General features: G+C 40.4%; 1 protein-coding gene across 1 annotated transcript in view; it reads right to left on the reverse strand.

Moving 5' to 3' along the window:
* Positions 1–21,782, reverse strand: part of EPB41L3 (erythrocyte membrane protein band 4.1 like 3) — a 140,602-nt gene extending 118,820 nt beyond the window's left edge. The window contains exon 1 of the mRNA XM_069468543.1: positions 21,752–21,782. The gene's annotated coding sequence lies outside the window, so the exon portion shown is untranslated. The remainder of the gene's footprint in view (positions 1–21,751) is intronic.
* Positions 21,783–24,975: the final 3,193 nt, after the last annotated feature.

A 24,975-nucleotide genomic window follows, 5' to 3' on the forward strand; every position in this document is an offset into this window, starting at 1 on the left:
ATAAACTCAGTAATAGGTGGCATAAAAAAATAAATGCAGAAAGAGATGTGTTCCACAGCCTTCATACCACTTTTTAAACAGAATACTGAAGACAAAATATCATGATTATCAATACTAACTTAAATCTTTGTCCCTGGTCAAAAAAATACAATTCCTTGCTGCTTCAGGATTTTAACCACACAGAGAACCATCTGTAAGCAGGAGTCCCATTTTATTATTCAAACCTAACTGGCCTGATATAGAAGCCATAAGGCAACAATTTGCTTTTTAAAGCATTTTATCTAGATTATTGGGTAATTTTGAACATACCTCATTAAGGCACTCACCTGAGTACATATGAAAAAGGATGCTATCTAGAATTTCATTTGTTTTTCTTGGGTAAAGGGTGCATGTCTATTAGTGCCCACTTGAAGATTATAGCTGGGTATATAATAGCCTAACACCAAGCTCATGCAGTTAATCCCCAACATTATCTAGTTTAGCACCAAATACCAGGAACTTGTCAGGGCCATGTGTGTTAGTGATATTCTATCATTTAATAAAGAAACTGTACCATGATGAACATGGCTAGCTAAAGAATAAGAACATCATAAGAGGAACTGTTTCAATTTTAGAATGATTACAGCATTTGTAATGGCAAACTGGCTTTGGAATTAGAAAGTCCCAGGTTCAAATTCAAAATCTGCATTTACTCTCCATAGGTTCCTGGACAAGTCATTTAACTCCTTAAGCTGTAGTTTCCTCCTCTATAAACCAGAAAGGTAACACCTATTTAACACACATGTTATAGGCTTAGAGATAACAGAAGGTCCCATTAGAATATAAGCTCTACATTGGCAGGGGTTTTCTGGTTTTTGCTCACTGCTATGTCGAAAAGTGACTGGCATATAATAGGTGCTTGAGAAATACTTGGCAAATAAGTGAATGAATGTAAAATGACTAACTCAATGAATATTCAAAATATTATTGCAATTAACTTAGTCAAAAAATGGTGAAATATTGAGTATTTGTCTCAACACTAGCCATAATAAAAACCTCAATCATAGTATACACCATCAACAGTTAAAATTTTAACTTATAAGCATGCAATTAAACACTATCAAACAACGTACCTCAAGAGGTTGTTTGCAAGTAAAAGGATTATCTCTGTAGAACAGAAACATTTATTTCTTTCAATGCCAAACTGATTTTTAAAGTTGCATAATAATATTAATATAATAAATGTATACCTGTAGAATAAATCACGATCCAGATAAAAGACGGTATTTGTCATGTAAGGCACACTCAGTAGAGTATCTTTTACATTTAATGTAAGTTTTATCTTTTTCTACTCTACTGAGCTTCAAAAGTACACAAGTACAGTTATCAGTCCTTATGCCATAAAGTTTCATGAGTTCAAAGCCTTCAGAGTACACATCTATTCCCTTAGGTTTTGACCAATGTCTATATTTAATGAGTTGAAAAAATGAATAACTAAAATGGCTCCTAAAGTCATCCTAATTAGAGGCAAATCTTAAACAATGAAAAATAACAAAGCAAAGCAGCAGATACAAAATCACAGATAAGTTTTCAATTCTACTACAATGCAGCACAAATCTCATTACAAAGAAACCATATTTTAACAAGAAAGAGACATATTATCAAGGACCTAGTATCAAAAGCATCATAGATTTAGGAAACGGGGATATCGAAAATGAGTAATTCCCATTAAAATCTTCCATAAGGACTGACATATATGCTGTAAGCACCACACGAAGGCCACAAAAGCCCTGAAAGCAGTAGTTTCTATACTTGCAGATTTCACAGACTAGTAACACGGCATTATTAAATCATCAGATGACATTAGACGTGGCTACTAAAGCAAAAATTATCCCTTCAAATTCTTTTGTTTCTCTAAGTCTTTGTTTTTTTTCTTCAAATTAGTTTAAATTGGGCTTTTGTCAATTAAAACAATAAACCAACACTCCAAATAAGAAATGGATTGATACTATAAAACTGATATAAATAATGTACAATCTTGCTGTAAAACAAAATGTAATTTTTCTTTACTTGAATTTTTAAAATATACTCAACTTTTAAAAATGTTAATACTTGTTGGCATAGAGCTTTTTAAATGACTTTTTTAAGAAAGATTGTCTAAGATCATATCCTTCCTACTTATTTTTTGGTTTTAAAAACTTTTTTCAAAAATCCAAGATTCAACCAACTAATCTTCGAAAAACCAGACAAAAACATATCCTGGGGAAAAGACACCCTATTCAATAAATAGTGCTGGGAAAATTGGAGAATCATATATAGGCAAAAGAATGAAATTGGATCCCTATCTCTCACCAAACTCAAAAATTAACTCAAGATAGATTAAAGACTTAAATGTAAGACCTGACACCATAAAAATTCTAGAAGAATACTTAGGGAAAATGCTTCTGGATATTGGCCTAGGCAAAGAATTTATAACTACCCTGTTTACCAATGATATGATCTCATATCTAGAAAACCCTACGGACTCCACCAAAAGACTCCTAGAATTGATAAATTCAATAAAGTCTCAGGTTACAAAATTAATATACACAAATCAATAGCATTTCTATACACCAACAGTCAAGCTGAAAGTCAAATCAAGAACTCAATACTATTTACGATAGCTGCAAAGAAAATAAAATACATACGAATATACTTTACCAAGGAGGTGAAAGATACCTACAAGGAGAACTCCAAAACACTGATGAAAGAAATCAGAGATGACATAAACAAACGGAAAAACATCCCATGCTCATGGACTGGAAGAATCAACATTGTTATAATGTCCATACTGCCTAAAGTGATTTACAGATTCAATGAAATTCTCATCAAAATAGCAACATTATTTTTCACAGAACTAGAAAAAAATAACCCTAAACTTCATGTGGAACCCAAAAAGAGCCTGAACAGCCAAAGCAATCCTAAGCAAAAAGAACAAATCTGGAGGCATCACGGTACCTGACTTCAAATTATACTACAAAGCTACAGTAACCAAAACAGCATGATACTGGTATTAAGGTAGAGACAAACCAATGGAACAGAATAGAGAACGCAGAAATAAAACCATAGAGCCATGACGAACTGATTTTTGACAAAGCAGACAACAGCATACACTGGGGAAAAGACACCCTATTCAATAAATGGTGCTGGGAAAACTGGATAGCCACATGCAGAAGAATGAAACTGCATCCCTCTCTCTTACCCTATATACAAATTAACTCAAGATGGATTAAAGACTTAAATACAAGACATGAAACCATAAAAATTCTAGAAGAAAACGTAGGAAAAACTCTTCTGGACATTTGCCTAGGTAAAGAATTAATTAGTAAGACCCCAAAAGCAAATATAGCACGACAAAAATAAATAAATGGGACTTATTTAAACTGTTTCTGTACAGCAAAGGAAATAATGAACAGAGTAAATAGGCAACCTACGGAATAGGAGAAAATATTCACAAACTATACATCTGACAAAGGGGCTAATATCCAGAGTCTACAAAGAACTCAAGCAAATCAGCAAGAAAAAAATAAATAACCCCATCAAAAAGTGGATGAAAGACATGAACAGATTTTGTTTCAAAAGAAGATAGACAAATGGCCAACAAACATATGAAAAAATGCTCAACATCACTAATTATCAGGGAAATGCAAATTAAAACCACAATGAGATACCACTTTACCCCTGTCAGAAAGGCCATTATTAAAAAGTCAAAAAACAATAGATGTTGGCTCAGCTGCAGTGAAAAGGGAATGTTTATACACTGTTGGTGGGAATGTAAACTAGTACAACTGCTATGGAAAACAGTATGGAGATTCCTCAAAGAACTAAAGGTAGACCTACCATTTGACCCAGCAATCCCACTACTGGGTATCCACCCAAAGGAAAAGAAGTCATTTTATCAAAAAGACACCTGCACCCAAATGTTTACTACAGCACAAGTCACAATTGCAAAGATATGGAATCAACCTAAGTGCCCATTAAATGAGTGGATAAAGAAAATGTGGTGTGTATGTAGGATTAGTATGTATGTGTATACATACACACATACACACACACACACAAACACACACTATGTAGTACTATTCAGCTATAAAAAAGAATGAAGCAATGTCTTTTCCAATGACTTGGATGGAACTGGAAGGCATTATCCTAAATGAGTATCTCAGGAGAGGAAAAATAAATAACGCATATCCTCATTGATAAGTGGGAGCTAACCGATGAGTATTCATGGTCACACAGAATGGTACAATGGATTGTGGAGATTCAGAAGTGGGAAGGATGGAAGGGAGGTCAGGCATTGAAAATTACCCATCAAGTACATTGTACACTATTTGGGTGATGGGTACACACTAAAAGCCCAGACTTCAACACTACACAATTCATCCATATAACCAAAAACCACTTGTACCCCCTAAATTTACTGAAATATTTAATTTTAAGAAAGTAAATAAAAAAGAAAAAAAGTTAAAAACCCAAGATTAAAATATATATATCTTAATAATGCCCTACAAATAGATATTTAAATACACACACATGAAAATCTCTATGTGTGTGTAATATGTATATATACATGCAAATATTAATTCATTTAATACTCATGACAAACCTATGAAGTGGATATTATTATTATCACCAAGTGAAGCAATGGAGGCACAGAGATGTTATTTAACTGTCCTCTGGTCATTCAGATAGTAACTGACTGGACTCTTAACTACTACACTGTACTGCTAACAGCTGCTTTCCTATGCTAATATAAACAAACAAAGAATACTTTTGGCCATTTCCTCTGATCATCTGCAGAAAACAAGGCAGCTCCAGAGACCTCAAGGATTCCGCTTTGCTAAAACATAATTTCATCTCTCCTCTTGGCATCACGCTCTCTGGGCCAAGCAAGAAGGCCAATTCTTCTATCTATACCACTCACAAAGTTGCCTTTCCTCTATCCGTGTGGAATAATCCCAGGGGAGGATGTGTGGAGCCCGCCTGGATTACACGCATAGGGAATAGAGGAGTGTGACTGGCCAGGTCTGGGTCACCGCTTGCCACTGAGCCAGGGAGCAGGCTGCAGCCTGTGCCCACAGCCCCCAGCATCCCAAGGAAGGAATGGGGAGCAGCTCTTCAAAGCTAGGGAAGGAGGTGCTGGTCTGAAATGAAAGATGGACAAAAGAAAAGTTTACACTGTGAGTTCAATCCTCTAGTTTATTTCAGTTCTTCATTTTTAATCACTCATTCATTTATGGTAGGAAACCCAGTTTTAATACAGATGTGTCATATTTCATTACTTTCAATCTAAAATAATATATAAAAGTGAGAGAAGCTAAGTAAAAAAAGTTTCCCTGATCCATGCTCTTTTTTATATTTGTTCTGGACTGGACCCAAATAGAACAGGGTCCTGACAGCCCAGAAACTGCCTGCTCTGAGCTGGTCAGTGTGGGGTCTAGACAGCCAAAGCAACGGGAAGTTATCCAAGAGGAATGTCATGGCCCTGGGAAAATGTTCACATGGACCAGTGCTGTTCCATGGCCTGGTATTTTGAAAGCAACTACAAAGTATTAGCAATATTAACACAATGATATAATGAGGTCAACTTTACCACAATCCCCATTTTGTATATGCGCTTAACATGCACAAAACATCACTTAAATCCAATGAGGCTAGTAGTACTATCCATACTTTATAGGTGAAGAAACTGAGATAAAGTGATACTAAAGAACTTGCCTATGGCTGCACTGTTAGTACAAAGTAACTGACCTGGGATTAAATGCAGAGATTATATAATATATAATGATGATTTACTGCATATCACAAATCTCACCTAAAACTTCCACAATGATTAGAATACATAATTATTATAGACATAATTATGATATATACACATGATTATCTCCTATGCATATAATTACATAATATAAAACATGAAATAAAAGATTTATAATATCTTCTTGGAACTTAGAGATCTCAGGCAAGTGATAACAGAGGATGCAGGCCTCCTAAATCTTCAGTCATTATAGAATATCTAAATTGATATTGAGATATTCTTGTCTAAATCTTCAGCTATTAGAGAATATCCAAATTGATATTGAGATAGTCTCATCTACCACTCAAACGACTTGCCTTCATCAAGCAGATGCGTTAAAATCATTGCAGGGATCCTAAGCCTGGTACCTCCATGGGAAAAGGCCTTCTACAGGGGAAATGGCCAGTGGATAGCACTTATAAGGCTGGTAATGATGCTAGCATTTCCACTGAAACATTTTTCAACCTCACTCTGTTCAGTGTCAGATAATAGGCCACCAAGAAACAAGACAGCTCCATCAGGCAATTCCATTTTACAGAAAGCCATAAAAACAATTATCTATGTCATTAGAGACTCTTTCAAAGGAGCCTCCAAACATCAAATTTGCTGATCCAGGCCCAAGACATACTCCTGACTGCCCATGCTGAAGGATAATGACTTCCAATTGTGTGATGTTTATTATCAGACGTCCTGAAATCAGTGAAGCCAAATACAGATGGAGCCAAAGAGGCAAGCACCTGTATTTCTTTCTCAGCCAAACTTAATTGGTGTGGATTATCACTGAAATAGTTCACGAGGAATGATTATGGAGAGTCCGGGTGTCCTGCACCTCTAGTTTTTAGAGAATATCTAAGTTGACAATTTCTTTACCATTCAGTCAACCAGATAATTCAAATCATCACGCTGATCCCAGCACCTCAGTGAAGAACAAGTTACCACTGGCATCAAGAAGGGACTATATTTGAATACAAATGTCACAATGAGGACAGACCATTCCATTTCTCCAACACTGAGTACCTGGAGCTAAGAGAAATTCCAGACCCCTGCCCTCCTGAAATCTAGACAAAATCTCAGATTTAGAGAAAAATATAATTTTCTATCAAAAAATAGAAATATGGCAGTAACAAAAACTTTCTTTTGGATAAGAAATTTTCAAAAATTAAGTTATAAATGATTTTTCCAATAGGAAAACACAAATATCTATCTTTATACTTCAGAATAATTTCCCACAGTTGTCCAAATGAAAAATTATCATTCATTTTTCTTTAGTTGGAATGCACACCTAATCAAACTCTCCCTTGCCTACTTAGTGCTTAACTGAAGAGCTCAGAATTAAAAATCAACTGCACTTTGATTTTCCCAGCACTGAATATAGAGAGAGAAAATGAGAGGAGTACAAATTATTTTCCAAATCACAAGACAATGGAATATTCGTTGGTAAGGGGCGGGGGGGACCCTGTTTACCTTGGACTGTGCTAAAATTGGAAGGCAAGGAAAGGCGCAGGCCAGATGGTACATCAGGGAAAGTATTAACAACGTGGAAGTGTTAATTCTTAAAGGTGGGGGGAGGGAATTACTCTAACAAACGTAAAGAATCCCAAGTCCAAGTTAACTGAAAATGACCGGAACACAATCATCAACCTGGGCAGCAGGGCCGAGCTCACTGCTCCGTGGAGGAAGGTTTGGGTTCAGCACATGTTGATTCTCTTATGTCCCAAGAAGCTTCCACAGGCAGCACAGACAAGCTCTTTCTCATCAGGGAGTCTCACATTATACGTTTATATTTACAGTCTAAAGTTGGATCACTTTTAACAAAACTGTATCTGCTAAATAAAATGTTAAAGACTGATCTGGAATTTTCCTTTGTAAATGTATGGGATTGTTTCACAGTATATTTTAAACTACTCTTTTATTTAAATATTTATTGAGCACCTATGAAGTGCCCAGCACTGTTCTAAGAGCGAGGTCCACAACAGTGAACAAAACAGATATAAATCCTGTCCCCACAAAGCTGATATTCCAGTTGGGGGAGACCCTTAATAAAAATAAATAAGTAAAAACTATGTAGCAGCCGGGCGCAGTGGCTCACACCTGTAATCCCAGCACTTTGGGAGGCCAATGTGGGAGAATTGCTTGAAGCCAGTAGATTGAGACCAGGTGGGGAACATAGTAAGACCCAAACTCTACCAAGAATAAGAAAAATGAGCCAGGTGTGGTAACACACACCCGTAGTCCCAGCTACTCAGGAGGCCGAGGTGGGAGGATCACTTGAGCCCAGGAGTTCAAGGCTGCAGCGAGCTATGAGTGCACCACTGCACTCCAGCCTGGATGACAGAATAAAACCTTGTTTCTTAAAAAAAAAAAAAAAAGAAAGAAATAAAAAGAAATATACTATGGAATACTACAGATATCAACGTACATGAATCTCAATCACACTGTTCAACGACAAAAAAACAAGCTACAGAAGGATATACACAGTATACTATTTTAAAACTTTTAAACATTAAAAACAATGTTTAGTGATGCTATAACTAGTAATGTGGAAAGGAAGAAACACACAGTTATGACAGACACAAATTCAGAACAGTGGCCACTTCAAAGAGGGAAGAAGGTGCACAGGTAGAGGATGCAGGAGATGCAGCAACTTGGGGTAATGTTTTATTTCCGAAGCTGGATGTTGGGCATACAGGTGGTCACCACATTCTCATTCAACCTTTTCATGTATTAGAGATATTTCACAATATTTTTTTAGAAGAATCTTCAACCCTATCCCAGCATCCTCTAGTTTCTTAGTTAAGCATCCTTGGGTCAAACTGATACTTATCTTTGAGTAATGGGCAAGACAGCACCAATATTTCTGCTCACCTATGATCAAGAATTATTCTACCACTGGTGGAAGCATTTCTGTCATCAAGAGGAGAAAGGGAGCATATTAAGGGAATTAAAAAGCTGTCATCACTTTGCTGGCACTCTGAAACTACATATTAGAGCCTTTTATGATCTACAGAAAAGGGCTGCATAAAAGAAAATATTGCAAATCTACGTTTAGTGCTTTAAGCTGAGCCACCTGTCACAATTTTAAATACAGCCCCTCAGCTAAGCAGGAGGCAGGCATTTTCAACAATGTCACCTTTGCTTCTCAACATACTTCTTTACAAAAATAAGACACGGTGGATAAAAATTACATCAAATGCATATCTATTTTACCTCGCCTCCAGTGTGGTAGGGATGTCTGTGCTTTGGTTTTTCCTGAGCACCAGGTACCCCTGCTGTGTGCTTCCTCTGGCCTCAGCGGTGGCAGCCTGCCTTCCACCCCCAGGAGATGAAAGGGAAGCAAAGGTGAAAAAATGGGTACAGCTCCTCTAAGCTCCTCAGGGCGAGGTCACCAACGTCAGCAGCTGAGTGCAGAGGGAGGGTGACAGTCCTCCTGAGCCCAGACTCTGCTTCTTCCTGAATTATGTCTCCCCAACTTCTTTCGCCTCTTCCTCTTCTATTTTTCTCCCTTACAGACTCTCCTCACTCTACCCTCTCTAAGGACCTCATCTTCCATGGCATTAATTACCTTCCTAACTGGATGATTCTGAGTCTCTATCTTTAAGCAGGACCTCGCTGGCTTGCAGACTGATGCATAAAGGCCAGGACTGGACATCCACTCTTTGATGTCCCATGGGAACTTCAGTGCAAACTCCTGACTGCCACACCACCATCACCAACCTACTGTCACCCCTGGGCCTCCTCTGGTGGACACAGGTTCAGGGCACAGTAAGTGGGGCCATTCCCCTCTCCCTCACCTCCAATACCCAATATGTCGCCAAGCCTCAAAATTCCATCTTAACATTTTTCAAATTAGTCATTTCTCTCTACCTCTGCCACTTCCTTTGTTCAGATCACCCTCAATTCTTCCCTGAACAGTAATATTAATATCACTGCCATTCATTGAGCACTTATTACATGCAAAGTACTTATACACAGGGTTGCTCTATGAATTGACATTGTGATAATAAATGTGATTATTTGTGTTTTGGGAGATAAGTTCTTGTTCTGTCCCCCAAGCTAGAGTACAGTGGCCTAATCATAGCTCACTGCAACCTCAAACTCCTGGGCTCAAGCGATCCTCCTGCCTCAGCCTCCTGAGTAGCTGGGAGTAAATTATTTTTATTTTATAGAAAAAAAGTGAAGGTTTTAAGGTTAAGCATTTGCCCTCTAAGTGTAAGGCTAGATTGTTGTGGTGCCAGGATTTGTTAGTGAGTTCACTCATTCATTTATTCATTCAAAACCCAACACACAAAGCAGTCATTTTAACCACAATGATATATTGTCTCCTAAGAAAGTAAATTCCCTAGATTACTAAAAGAGCCATGCTAAAAGCACGTCTGACCATCCCAAACCCGTCACTGGCTCCGCATTACCCTTAGGATGACATGGTTCATGGGGCCTGAACGCTGGCCCCAGCGGCCTCTAAAGCTCATCTCGTCACTCCGCCACTGTCTCCAGAGCCCTTCTTGCTCCTCAGCCATGTGAAATCTCTCCCTCCTCTCTCTTGGCCTCTGTCCGTGCTGCTCACACCTCAAACACCCCCTTCACCACCTACCCCAGCCCGTCTGGCCCTCCCCCTTCATCTAGGGGCTGCTGGCCACCCTTCAGGACTGCCCCCCAACACGGCCACACCCCTGGGCCTGGTAGGCGAGTGTCCTCTGTGCTCCTTTAGTGCCCCACTTCCCCTGTCATGGCACTTGGGGGAGGCAATTCCTCATCCCCACGCTCAGGGTGACAGGCGGCCCCGCGAGAGCAGGCACTGCCGTTCACTTTCTCCAGCGTCTGGACAGCGCTAGCGAGCGCTTCCTACGGACTCAGGACACAGCCCACCGCGAGGAAGAAGGACAGAAGCACAGACTGCAGGAGCAGAGTATGAAGGAAATCAGACTCGTTCCTTCCCCCGATGCTGCCATCTCTACTCCCAGCAATCTTGTCCCTTGTTATCTCATGCATCTGTGCAGTTGGAAAAGCGCTTCCCCTTCAGTTGTGCCAGTGGATCTTCAAGATAATTGTGTAGGAAGAAGAAAGGTGCTGTTCTGCACATTTGTAGATGAATGCATGTTTCTGCAAGGGTTGGTGACTTGTTTTAGGCCACAAATAAATTCAAGCCTTTGGATGTGTCTCTTACGTGTGCTCACGAGAAACTTCAAAAGACGATGAAGTGACATACAGTCAGGTTCCGGATTCTGGTGCACCAGAACTGCAGTTAAAATTCAGAAAAGGGGCAGTTTAATGTGGCTTGGGATCAGGGGCAGATTCAGGTTTTTTAAGTGCTCAAGCTCTTACAATTTGGGGAAACTTCTTTAAGAAAAAGATTATGAAATTCAAACTTAGGTAAAAACCTTGGAAAAAGATGCTGTAAGGAAGGGGTCCTGAAGCTTCGGCTTCATTAGCTTCATGGCAAGTCCGCATCTGAGTGGAACAACAGAAGAAATTAAGCTTACACTTAATCTAACGGTAATCTAGATTAGCATTAAATTACTATTAGAATTAATCTAACAGTAATCTGGAAGAAAGAAGAGAATATGTATTTTAAGTCAAAATAATATCACAAGAAAAGGCAAGGTACAAGAAAGAAGGGTGCTAAGAGTAAGAGCTATTTGCTCAGCAGTTAACAGGGGCCACTGTGTGTGAGGCACTACACCAGGCTCCAAGACACAAAGATGATCAGACGTGGTCCCTGCCCAGTACCACTTACAATCTAGAATTGACACCACACTTGCAGAGAAGGGGTACAAGCAAAAAGAAGGGCTTGATAAAATGTTAAACATCCCCCAAGTGGCAGTATCTAAAGGAGCCCTCTATACCACTCTGATCCTGCTCAGAGTATTCACTGCTATTTGGAATCTTATTTGTGTACTGCTTGTCCCCTGTTTAAAACACAGGTTCCAGAAGAGCAGAGCCTGATTTGCCCTGTTCATCGCTGTAAGCCCAGATCTGAGCATGGTACCAGGTTCAGAAGAAGCATTCTATAAGTATTTGTGCAATAAACAAACAGATAAAGGAACAAAACTTTACAAAGGCTCAAGTGTGTTGGCATGTGTCATTTGTCTTTTTAGTTTCAATGTGTATCTTGGTATACTTTGGTCAGTCTTTTAATATTAGTTATCACTGGTGCCAAGTGAGTATCTTGCCCATACAAATCATAATTTCAAAGACATCTGGCTGACAACCAAGCAGCTGAGAAGAAACACTGGCAGTAAGGTTGAAGGGGAAGCTGAGTCAAAAGATAGGTTGGTTTATTTCATTTTGCTTCATTCTTTATTCTGGGAGATACTTGAACTAGAGTAATTGGAGAAGAGATCATCCGGGAGCTGGCCTGAGTAGAGAAGACCCGGATTCATCCTGGCAGACAATGAAACAGTCGCTGAGATTTGGAGCATTGGGGGCTGTCTGTGATCTGACCAGCAAAACAGGCGCTTATGTACTCTAATACGACCAAATACTAGCCAGGAGAAGCCTCAGGCAAGGAGATCACGTTGAAATCCAACTCTTAAATAAGATCATGTAGAAATAACAGGGATGATGGTAAACCCATAAAAACCAATAAATGTTTCAGAGGAACATTTCACTGGAAATTGAGTGGAAAAAGATTATGAAATTTAATTTACTAATACATGCATATTCTATCCTTTGCTAAAGATCTATTCACATATCTTGTCTTAATGTGAAAGCAATCTGAAAGGTAACTCCAAAACTGTAACTTTGATGATAACTGAAGAAGGTTTCAGGAGGAGAGAAAAGCCAAAGTCTGAAGGTGGTTAAATAACTCAGCTGGCTCTCTCTGTGCCAAGGCAGGGGCACACTGCCAAAAAGACATAAGACCCTTAAGGCTGAATGGCAACTATAACTCCAAAGATTGAAGTTCCCTCCTGAAATCATCTTTCGATTCTAAGACATCAATGCAATTTAAATACGATATACAGTAACCTTTGTTTTGTTGCCCCATCTGTGCCTTACATGAGTGTGTATGTCCTTCTTGCATATGAGTATAGGAAAAAAATGCTAATTAACATGAATAATGTAATCTGACCATTTACCATTCATATTAATATCACTAAACGCGGTAACATCTGTAAAGAAAATAAAGCTTTTAATCATTTTAAGTTTCACATATGTTATGAACTTCACAATATCTTGAGAATATCCCAAATACCCCAGTATAATTTTGACCAGCAGAATCATATTTACTCACAGAAGCACTTCATTACTGTCATTTTACTCCATTACAAATCACAAAGAAAGAAAATTAACCCCAACTAAAGACGTATTAAGGGCCATGTACTTTCACTTAAATTCTCATTTAATCCTTCTGATCATTCTGCTACATAATTACTATATCCCTATTTAATAGATAAGAAAACTAATTCTTTATCCTATTTTCTTAACCTTTTAAGTTTTACCTAATTTCTAAGGCCATGAAAGTTGTGATGGAACAGCCATAATGAAACCCAGGCATTCTGAGTCCAAGGCCACAGTTCTTTGCTCTATGCTGAGCATTCTCTCAAACATTTGTGCTATTTATTTATAGTGTATTATCTTTCCAGATTAAATGCTTATCTGACAATGGCCTATAAGCTGGAGAGTCATTAAGACAAGAGTCCTTACGACACTGTATCTCAAAATGTGGTTCAGGGACCACTTGCCTCGGACTCCACTGAAGTACTTGTTGGACATATCCTTATGGACCCCACTCCTGACCTATTAAATGAAAATCTGTAGATGGTTCTTTAGAAATTCCTTTTTAACCACCCAGGTAATTCTGTTGCATATGAAAATTTGAAAACCACTGTGTCTCACTCTTTGCAAACCTCTACTACTGTTATTTGTAGTTTCATACTTGACAAGATTCTATATCCTCATTGAAGGTCACCTTTTGGATTATGGGGTTTGTGGTGGAATGTCACAAAATTCTATACTCATCCTGAGGGTCATCCTTGGATTCTCACAATTCCTACCATAGGTCCTTGGGAACAAGCAAAGCAGGCCAACAACATTTACTAGCTGAAATGGGAAGACGTTTATCATATGCCTATTCTCACTGCACACAATTCTTGATGTCTTCGAATATAGATCTCATTTCAACCTTGAGGTAGGCACCATTGTCATCATTTCACAGCTTGGGAAACCTTGCCCAGAGAAATGGAATAAACTGCCCAAAGTTAACTAGCTCAAAGTTAGCAGATATTTCAATCTGTATCTTCTCTAACTCATCATATTTTCTTTATTTTACAACATAGTTCTTCCTCCATGAATTACTGCTGTCTACATTTCAAGAATTCAAGGGAAAAACTTTCCAAATGTCTTGAGCAAATTAGTCAACCTCTATTTTCCAAGTACTACACTTAGCCCACTAAAAGTATTCCTCCTAAAGTCAATTAAAAGTCAGCACCAAACAGCACAAAATAATGGTATAAAGTACACAAAAATTCATCAAGAAGAATTCTCTATAATGAAATTGTCAAAAACTCCCTACAATTCTTTGATGTAATTTTAGATACAAATTGCATAAAAATAAACAACGCTCAGGCCCAACCTTAAGCTTGCAAACTCCAGAATGGCATAATCTAACTAATGGAAGTCTGGATGCATCATTCCAGTTAGCGCCACCTTCAGGATCATCAAGCTGTTTTTCTCAACTGGCTGGTTGCAGGGAAAACAAGACTGGGTTCTGTGTAGACCCAAGATCAGCCAAAACCACATGCTTGTGAATAACACAACAGAGTGGCCCACATCCCTGGATAATTTGCATGAAATCTGTGAACTGGCTGACATTTGTGACTACTCTATTGCTGAGGACAAAGGGAGGAACTCAGAAGGAGACCAGGGAAGCTTAATTTTTTCCCTCTCTGGGAGCCCAATGCCCCTTTCCCCCACAAACACACACCCTTCCTCAACTATCTCAGACTCTGAATGTCTTGGCTCTGAAGACTCTAATTCAGGCACAGGCTGTTGTCCCTGCGTCCCCTGGGTGTGTGTGGGAGGCACTTGAGGTGGGGAGCACCTGGGAATTCAAGGCTAGACAGGGTCAGCCCTCTGTGAAGAGAGGACATTAACACCTGAATTTAAAAATCAGGAAATATATGGTGAAAGTCTGGTTGTTTCAGTTTAAAACTAAACATTCACACACAACATTGAGACACACCTAACCACCATCACAGATTTTAATTTTACTTAATGTCCTGTTTCACCGCAAGTCTTCTAATGTGTGTGGGAGAAGAGAATGATGAAAAGTGTAGGCAGCAAGTGGCAGGAGGAGGAGGGGCTGGATGACAAAGCTTCAAATCATCATCATTATGAAGGCAATGATCCTTCGCCAGTATTGCACAGGACCAAAAGAAAATATTTGCCATTCAAAATAATGTAGGTATAGATTTATATACATGAAAAAGCTTCCCTAGATATACTGTAATATTGGAAAAAAGGTTACATAAAAGTATTTAAGATAGAAGTCCATCCATGTAAAATGTTATGTACGTGTCTATGAATCTATACATGCAAAATAATGCTATTGCAATTTACGAGGCACTTGTGATATACCAGGCACTGTGTTCAGTGCTTGCATGTATTACATCATTTAATCCTCACAGCCTTGAGATGTGAGCATTCTGCCCATTTTATAAATGAGCAAAGAGACTCTAGGACATTAAGAGACCCATGCCACGCAGCTATTATACACACAGCGAGACCAGGAGCTCAACACAGGCTGTCTGAATCCAAGACCCACTCTGATAAGATTATACGTTCCGAGAGGTAGCTTTGGAAGGATGTTTGTCAAATATATTAACAGTAACTTTCTCTAGATGATGAGATTTCTTTTTTGTTGTTGCTGTTTTTAAGTACTGTTAGAATATATTTTAAAAAGATAATGCATTATTTTTAATATCTGAAATAAAGATATTTGAATTGAAAGGGTAAATAAAATATTCCCATCTTTCATATATCTCATTTTCTACCTTAAACAGTCCAAAAGTAATATTTAATCTCTAGCTAAATACTCACACAAAAAATAAATGGGGTGAATGTCTAAAATATCAGTCATTGGGAGAAAAACCATTACATTCAATTTCTGAAAATTTTTGGATTAGTCCATTAACGAAAGACCATCTGTCTCCAGATTCCTATTCTTCCAACTCCTTCTACCTTTGTCACCAGAGAAACATGCTCCTTCCCTACTCAACCACTTTCAACGGCTCCCCACTACCTACCAAAGTTCAAAATATTCCTTAGCCTCATAGCAAAAACCTTTCACAAGCATAGCAAAAACCTTTACACTGGCTCTTTGGATTCATCTCCCTTTGCCCGCCCAACGTAAAGGCTACATTCCGCTAAATTTAATCATCTTGATCTCTGGAATGTCCTATCTCAAGTGTCTTCTCATTGACTAATTGAGAGATTCTCTATCAAAATCCAACCATCTTCTTAGGGCCAAAATGGAAAATGAAGACTGCTCAATAGATTTTTCCTACAAAGGGATGCATGTAAACAAATGTACCAATACATAGAATGGACAGTATAAGCACCAAATATTATATTTTTAAAAAATTTGCATAGCCAAGAGACAAACCATATTTCCTAAGATTCATGACATCACTGACTGTAAGAGATAAAATTATGTCATACAGCACCCTGCCAACTAAGCTATGACTTACACAGTTTTAAAAAATGGAATTTTTAGTTTCTTCTTAAAGAACTCTTTTAGAATTATTTAGGTATTCAATGCATACATAAAGAAAACATAAAAAAATTAACTGGTCAAGGTATTCCTAAGAATTCTTACATATTCAGAATCCACCTCTTCCAAATTGCATGTCGACTAAGAGTTACTGTTGTCTATGCTTTTCCACACAATCTTCTGTGTCACCAAGAGCACGGGAACTGCATCAGTTATTAAGAGTGCTCCATTACTGTCTCCAGGATTTTCTTCCAATCGGTTGACATCCAAACTCCAATTTTTGATGCACACTCACAATCAATGCATTAAGTTGCCAGCTTTTTTTCTGCCACATGGCTGAGAGCCATTGGAGACCTATCCCAATTTCAGAGATGCTAAATGTGAAAAAAATAAGTTTCTCTTAGAAATGATCAAATTTGGGGCTTGAATACAATATACAGAAACTCATTATTTGAGAATGTAAACACTGTTTGTACAAAAATGACCAAAAGAGAGAGATCCAAAACAGAAAATAGTTTTTCTCTTTTTAGTTCAATGCCAGGATCAATATCATCTTTGAACAGTAATCCCTTTCAGCTTTTGTCACCCTCCCATCTGATCCCTCTCCTCTTCACAGCACTCCCTCCATCCTGATGTCCTCCATGACACCAATTAGAGCTAGCAGGAAGGGAAGCAGATTCCCTGCAGTTATTCCTCAAAGAAACCATTCTTCTTTTCTCTTGGTACCTGCAGAATTCTCTTCTCTGATATGGCCAAACCTCTAGGACCTACCCAATTTAAGCTACAGACAGAGGTAGCAACCCTGTTATGATGAAGATTATGTCATTAAAAATAATGACTGCAAACATGAGTCCAGTAATTCTCATTTTTAAATAAAGCACCAGTGCTTTTTAAGCCTTCTCAAATTTTTCTTTGTGGTAAAGCGTAAGTCACAAATGGCCTCATTTTTAATTCAATTCCATAAATATTTACTCAATGCTTTAAGTGTTTAAACCTGTACTTGGGTTGGGGATGAAACCCCAAGAGAAATAACTTCATATCTTTCTCAACCACTCACCCAGTATAACTGGAGAGAAAAATATACACTCAAGGCAAGTTAAAGATTGCATTTATTTTCTAGGTCTAATACAGACCTTTCTGCTTCTCTCTCTCTTTCTCTCTCTCTGTCTCTCTTTGTTTTTAGTTTGTAAGGCAGGGTTATAAGAACAATATATCAAAATGTCAGCAATCTAAAAATTAAGTTGTCAGCTTTTTCTCTGTACTGCAAATTACAAAAGAATTAGGGGTTTGGTGCTAACAGGAGGTTACAATTCTAAAGTGTGCAATTTAACCAATCATTGCAAAGTCTAAAAATGCAGTACCGAAGACATTTCTACCAAGTGATCTGCTGTTCTGGCACCTAATTTCAACTTCTCTACTTGTGCCATTCTTCCCATTTTTCTTCCTTCCCTTTGCTTTGGAAATGTGCTATTGAACAGCCACATAGTAAGACCTGCCCACAGTTCCTATGTACATAATACACTAACATGAAAAATGACAGTCATCTTAGCAAAGAGATATGGAAAAGAGAATGAACATCTGCAGCTATTTTGTGGTTCTTCATTTTTTATGCCCACATCAACATTAAACTCAAAAATCAAAACATGAAATGTACTTTACAGTCTCAGAATTTCAGTCTTTTATAATTTATCCAATACTAATTTGGGTGAAACGTGTCTGATCATCTCTACACTAGAATTCTAAATTACGACTAAAATGCTAAATTATAAAATTAGCAAATAAAACAAACAATTAAATGGAAATCAATTACCCCAAATCACTGCAGATATCTTCTATACTTATGAAATTCCTAGCTTTTTCCAATTACCAACTGCAATTACATCACTTAAAAAATAAATGAGAACATTGCCTTCCCAGTAAACAAACTGTATCTTTATAGGCACGCAATATACTTTTAAAAGACCTTAGAATTTAGCAAGAATGCTATTTTAGAACAAAGAATAAGGAATATATTGACTCAATTCATAAATAAAAATAAATACTCATTACTCTTGTTCTGTAATTTTTTAAATGGCCCCTTTCGAAAATTACAGTATTTTCGTCTATAAAAGGAATATTCAATGATTTCTACTATTTCACAAAAAATCCTCTTCTTCTTTGCTCTTGGAGACACATTCTCCCAGGCAGTCTCACACTCACTTCTATCTTCCAGGTCTCCAAACAATACCTTGTGGTGCAGTTCAACTTGAGGAAGGAGAGTCTCATTCATGGACCAGGCAAAGTTAAAGCCAGCAAGATGCTTCAGACGTCTGGTTTTGCCTGCCCCACCCTTGTCTCCTCTGGGCCACAGTGATGTCACAACACCAGGCAGGGCAATGACTTCACTGCTCCAGTCCCTGCCTCTGAGCACATAATTCTTTACAGCCCAGGCAAATCAAATGACAGCAGAACCCTCCAGGAGCCCAAGTGCCTGATGAATTCCCAACAAATTAGCAGCTAGCTAGCCTTTTGAAAGAAATAGATGCAGCAATCGCATCATTAAGGATCTCTCTAAATGAAGTGGTGGTAAAGATAAATTTGATTCATGGGTTTCAATGGGGAGTCTATATTCCATAATAAAGCTGACATTCAAAGAGGAAAACTGTGATGGGGTACTTGGAAGAGTCTATGAGAATTAAAGATGACCAGGGTAGACCACTTAAGAACCCTTTCTCTTCATTATGGTCAAATTCTTACAGAAAGGAAACATGTATTTTTCAGTCTATTCTAGGAGTTCTATTTTTCTGGCCAGGGTAAGAATTCTAATTTGTGAAATTTAGGACTTCTTTTTAAAAGCACTAACTTAAAAGATGAATGCACAACCTAAATGGAAGAAAACTGTACAGCAAGGTCCTGCCACACTTAATCCAATATACTATATAGTAAATCCAGAAAAGACTCACAAGATAATAACATCTTTCTCAGTACATGGACAATTGCCTCTCTTCTACGTTGGTGGCCCCTTAATGCATTTGACCCACCAGTTTTTTTAAACACAATATATATATATAATTGCATCTGATCAAGTAAAAGAAAAAAACTCCCTGATCTTGTATTTCAACATAACTCAAAGTTGGCAAAAGTTCAAGCACTATACAAGAATTGATAAAAACTGCTTTAAACCTAAATTGCATTCATGCAGAAGGAATGATTTAAAAATTAAGTATAAATATTTCACTGAGACACTGACCTTTGACCTATAGCTCCCAAACCCTTCACAGAAAAGGGGTTTTCAATTTAAAGTAGCTACTCTTCCTCTTATTGATAATTCATTCACAAAGCTTGTTCTGTTTTGCAAAAATTATTTGCCTAAAGAGTATTAGCTAAATAAACTTTATGCAGTAACCTGTGCATCTGATATTTTGCTTTTCTGAAGTCCCAATTCTTCAGTTTAGAATTTATTTCCTCTCACAATAGCTTTCTCACTTCAGCTAAAGTTTTAAAAGTTTGATACCAAAATTAATACGCATTTTTTAAAAACTTTCTCTGAGCCAAGATACAAATCACCTCTCAGTCCCCAGAGTTCACTCAAACTTGATGTGCTCCCTTTTCTTAAATAGGGCTTTTCTGCTTAATTTATGTAACTGGTACTGAGTCCATGGCTCCCAGATATAAGTGGAGTTGTATCATTTTTCTTTCCTTGAGACTGTAAAAACCAGTGTAAAACTCAAAAAAAATGTATTTAGTACTTGGAGTGACGGCTCCTCTACTATGGAAGTTAAAGCTACCAGGACAAATTCCAGCACACCTGGCTGCCTCAGAGAGCCTAAAATGGGCCAAAAAAAAAGAAAAAGACAGACATGACATCTGCAAAAGCAACTCCGCAAGACTAATGTAAAAAAGCTGAAACAACTTAAACACGTAATGGAAGCACAGCATTCGCAGGACTGCCTGGCCCTCTCAGGACTTCCCAGCCCAGCCTCCACAAGTAATTAATGCCACATGTTTTCTTTATCATTCTACTTGTTCTGCAACAATCTCTTGCTAACTTTAACACTGGGCTACAACTAAAGGCAACCCCCCCTTGAAAACTTCAGATCCGTAAATATAAAAAGAAAAAAGGAAAGAATGCTCGCACTGCAAAGGACCAGTTTAAATTTACTAGATAACCACACCCACCGCATTGCAGAAGCCATGAACTTGGCGGGTGGGGGGTGAGGGAGGGAAGGGGAAAAAGTAGGGCGAGATTAGAGGGGAAACTCGAGAAAGCAAGCCCCCGCGGCAGGAGCCAAGAAACACCGCCGGGAACTGGCGCAGACCCCAACTCCAGCGGTCCGAAGCCCCGGCTTCCCCACCCCCACCGCCGCAAAGCCGCCCTCGCAGACACCTCCCGAAGCGACTCGCAGCCCCGCGGGCGCCAGGTGAGCAGCGCCGCGCCGGCCCCCAGGCCACGGCCTGCCCGCGCACCGGTGCCCGCGGAGAGGAACAGGGGCGAGGCGGCCCCGCAGGTGTCCGGGCCCTGGGCACCCTCGTGCGGACGCCCCCTCCTCCTACCCCGCCGGCCCGGCTGTGCCCCCGCCGCCGGCCGGGGTAAGCCGCCCCAGTTCGGGGAAGGAGGCAAGTTATATAAAAGCGACCGGCCCCGCTGCCGAGAGGGGATGCTTTGTGCCGAGCGCACCTTACCCGCCCCGCGCTGGCATCCAGGACCAGCCCGCAGCCGCGGCGCGCAGGGCCCCTCCCGCGGCCGGCCACCCGCCCGGGCGGCGCCGCAGTGTCGCCCCCCGCCCCCCGCACCTCCCTGCGGGGAGGGGCCGGCCCGCGCCACCAGCTCGCCCTCGCCCGCAGCCCGAGGGGTAACTCAAAACATGGCGCCCCGAGCGGGGGATTTACGCAAATTGGCAGAGAAGGACGCGGGGACCGAGTCGCCCCAATCGCCGGGGCTCCGAGGGAGGCCCCCAGGCCGGAGGCCGGTGCTTGGGCTCAGCGCGCCGGCCCAACCGATGCTGCAGCGCGGCGGGCGGGGCGGGCGCGGGGCTTCGCGCACGGGCTCGGCCCGGCGGGGGTCCCGGCGAGCAGGAGGTCGGTCGGGTGGGGACTCGGGCCGTTCCAGGCGGGGGGCTCCGCGATCGAGCGACGGCGCGACGCGAAGCACGCGTCAGCGGCACAGCCCCGGCCTCGGGCTCTTCCTCCGCACCTTGTAAGCCGAGACCCCCTGGCATCCCCCACTCCGGAGGCAGAAAAGTTACCTGGGATCGGCGGGGAGCCCGGGCGCGCCGCGGCGTGGGACCAGGCTGGGGCTCGCGTCCTCGTCGGCTGTGCGCAGGAGACTCGGGCGTGGGGAGGAAGCCGCAGCCCAGGGCTGCTCGCCGCGGCTCCCCCCGCCCCCCTTGCAGGAGACACCGAGGCTCCGCGGAGCTGCGGCGCGGCCCACGCCCAGAGACGGTGCGGAGCGAGCCAACCTCGTCCCGACTTCCCTCCCTGCTGCGGGGGAGGGGGCACCGCAGCACTTCAGGACAGTTACATGGGAACAGCCTCCTAGTCCTGGCGCAGGGTCTGGCTCTGGGAAAACGCCTGGAGACAGCTGCCAGTATCCTTAGCCCTCGGACTGCCACTTAGATTCCCGGCCCCTCCACTCCCCCCGCCCCTCCCGGACACCCACCGAGAGAAGGGAGGGAGGGGGTACTCCTGACCTTCAGGTGAGTTATTTATTGGCTTAGGGACTGCAATATTGAGGAAAAAAAAAAAAAAAAAACCTTCAAATTGGCTACGTCTTGCACTGGCTGTGTGCTCAAGAAATATTATAATAGAGAAGACCTGAATTAAAGGTTGATAAAGGAATTTGCCGGAGCAACTCAGCCACTGCCTCCTCCCCACGGATTATTATAAAGCTTTTCCCTGAAATGGAGGGGAGGGTCTCACACTCTGACTTGTAGGCAAACGACAGAATTCCTGGTCATCTCACAATATCTAACTTCTAACCAAGGCCTATTCAAAATGTTAACATAAATTTTGTGTATATTTAAGGCATACAACATGTGTTATAAGACAGAGGTCCCCAACCTTCTTGGCACCAGGGACCGGTTTCATGGAAGACAGTTTTTCCAAGGCGTCGGAGCTCAGTGGCCTAACAGGCCTGGGACCTTTACCGGGGTTTGAGGACCACGTTGTAAGATGCAAACATAGTAAAATCGGCATTATAATGGAACAAATTAACATATCCACCACCTCAGAGTTACCATACATAGTAAAATGCGCATTATAATGAACAAATTAACATATCCACCACCTCAGAGTTACCATACATAGCAAAATGGGCATTATAATGAACAAATTAACATATCCACCACCTCACACTTACCCATTCACCTCCATACCAGTGGCAAGAGCCACAATAATCTACTCAGTTAGCAAAATAACTCAGTTTTGAACACACTACACTTTTGTTAACTATAGTCCTCATGTTGTACATTAAATCTTTAAAAAATGTAAGGCCTCGGCCGGGCGCGGTGGCTCACGCCTGTAATCCTAGCTCTCTGGGAGGCCGAGGCGGCTGGATCGCTTGAGGTCAGGAGTTCGAGACCAGCCTGAGCAAGAGCGAGACCCCGTCTCTACTAAAAATAGAAAGAAATTATATGGACAACTAAAAATCTATATAGAAAAAATTAGCTGGGCATAGTGGCGCATGCCTGTAGTCCCAGCTACTCGGGAGGCTGAGGCAGTAGGATCGCTTAAGCCGAGGAGTCTGAGGTTGCTGTGAGCTAAGCTGACGCCACGGCACTCACTCTAGCCTGGGCAACAAAGTGAGACTCTGTCTCAACAACAACAACAAAAAAAATGTAAGGCTTTTTCCAGATCACCTAGTCACCCCTCCAGGAGCTCAGAGACTCATTAAGAGAGGGAAAACATGGAATCACAAAAATATTGCATTTACTACTCGGTGCCAAAGCTGTGATACAGGCAGGATAAATGGCTCTGGCTGAGATAAGCAGGCCTGACCTGTTAGTCCTGGGGAGGTGGGGACACTTGGCCCAGGTTTCTAGAACAGTGACAACTTCAATAGAAAAGGGGGATGGCATTTGATTGCCTTGGCTGGAGCTGAGGGATTTTTGTCAGCTAGAATGGGTGGGAGAGGAGGTTGGAAAATGATCATTGCTATGTTGCTATGGAGTTTATGGGTCTTTCTGTATTCTGTAGAAGATGTGCAGCTTTGGGAAATTTCAAGCAAGAAAGTGTGACAAGTTATATATTATCAAAAATAATCTGATGCTTCTGCAAAGACCAGAACGGATGGGCAAATATCAGGTTGCTGATAGGAAGAGACTATGGCATTGTGACAGGTGCCAGAGGTAATGAAGACCTGAATTATCTTTCAGGTGACAGTTCAGATATAAGGGATGTTTGAGGATTACTTGTATTAATGTTCTATCAGGAAATCTCCCAGTCAAGTGTTAGAGTCATATGTGCACTTATCACATATGCACCTAGACGGCTGTGTATGTGTGTTGCATATAAGGTCTGTGCATGAAGGAGGGATTCATCCTCGTTTTTTGCGTGTACACTAAAGCACTCTTCTTCAAAAGTGGACTTGAACAAATCTATTGTTTACGATAAACACTAATTTGGCATTATCGTTCAAGACACAGATGGTTTCATATTTTCATTCATTTTATTGCAGTAGTTTTGCTATTTTTTTAATTGAAAGCAAACTGTTTTCCTTATGACTCATGAATCTTAATCTTTGTGGTGATGAAAATCAGCCATAGTGTTGGAATGACTATTTTCTTAGAAAAATGTTAGAATACTAAGTATTATTTTTTAAAAGTTAGAAACACCTAGCTAATTATTGTGATACTCCATGAATTCAAAATTTGGAGTAAAAACTGTACTGCCACATAGTTTAATAGTAAATATGGGAAGCAATTACTGTGGAACCCTCTGGGCTGGATCAGGGCTCTCCGCTATTCTTTTTTCTTCCTAGCACAGATGTGGAGAAAGAGAAATGCCAGACACAGAACTCCTAAGCCGTGCGTAGCTCCCTCGGAAACTTGCTCGTATCTCAGTAATAACACTCTTCATTCTGTCTTGTGAAACTCATGCAGGAGCCTCTCTTAGTCTTCTCTGTCTCCCCACAGTGTCTCACTGGGTGCATTGCAAGCCAAGCCTTAAACATTTTGCTAAATGAATGGAATGGACGTTCAGTAATGAACGAAGCTGTCACTTTACTTTGAGGATTCAGCTTCCCCATGTATAAAATAAGGGACTATTACCAAAATTCCTTATGGTGCAATATTATTAGGGTTCCATAAAATTAAAAGATGTTGTACCTCTTAATACTTACTGAGTAAAAGCAATAATGAAAACCCCACTGTTTAACTCTCATCAGAAAATAAAATAAATAAAAATAAAATAAAAAAATAAAACTTCTCCACATGGAAAGGAGAAGGAAAGTAATAAAATGAAGTAGAAGGCA

The sequence above is a fragment of the Eulemur rufifrons genome, chromosome 5 (assembly GCF_041146395.1).
Source record: "Eulemur rufifrons isolate Redbay chromosome 5, OSU_ERuf_1, whole genome shotgun sequence".
Lineage (NCBI taxonomy): Eukaryota > Metazoa > Chordata > Mammalia > Primates > Lemuridae > Eulemur > Eulemur rufifrons.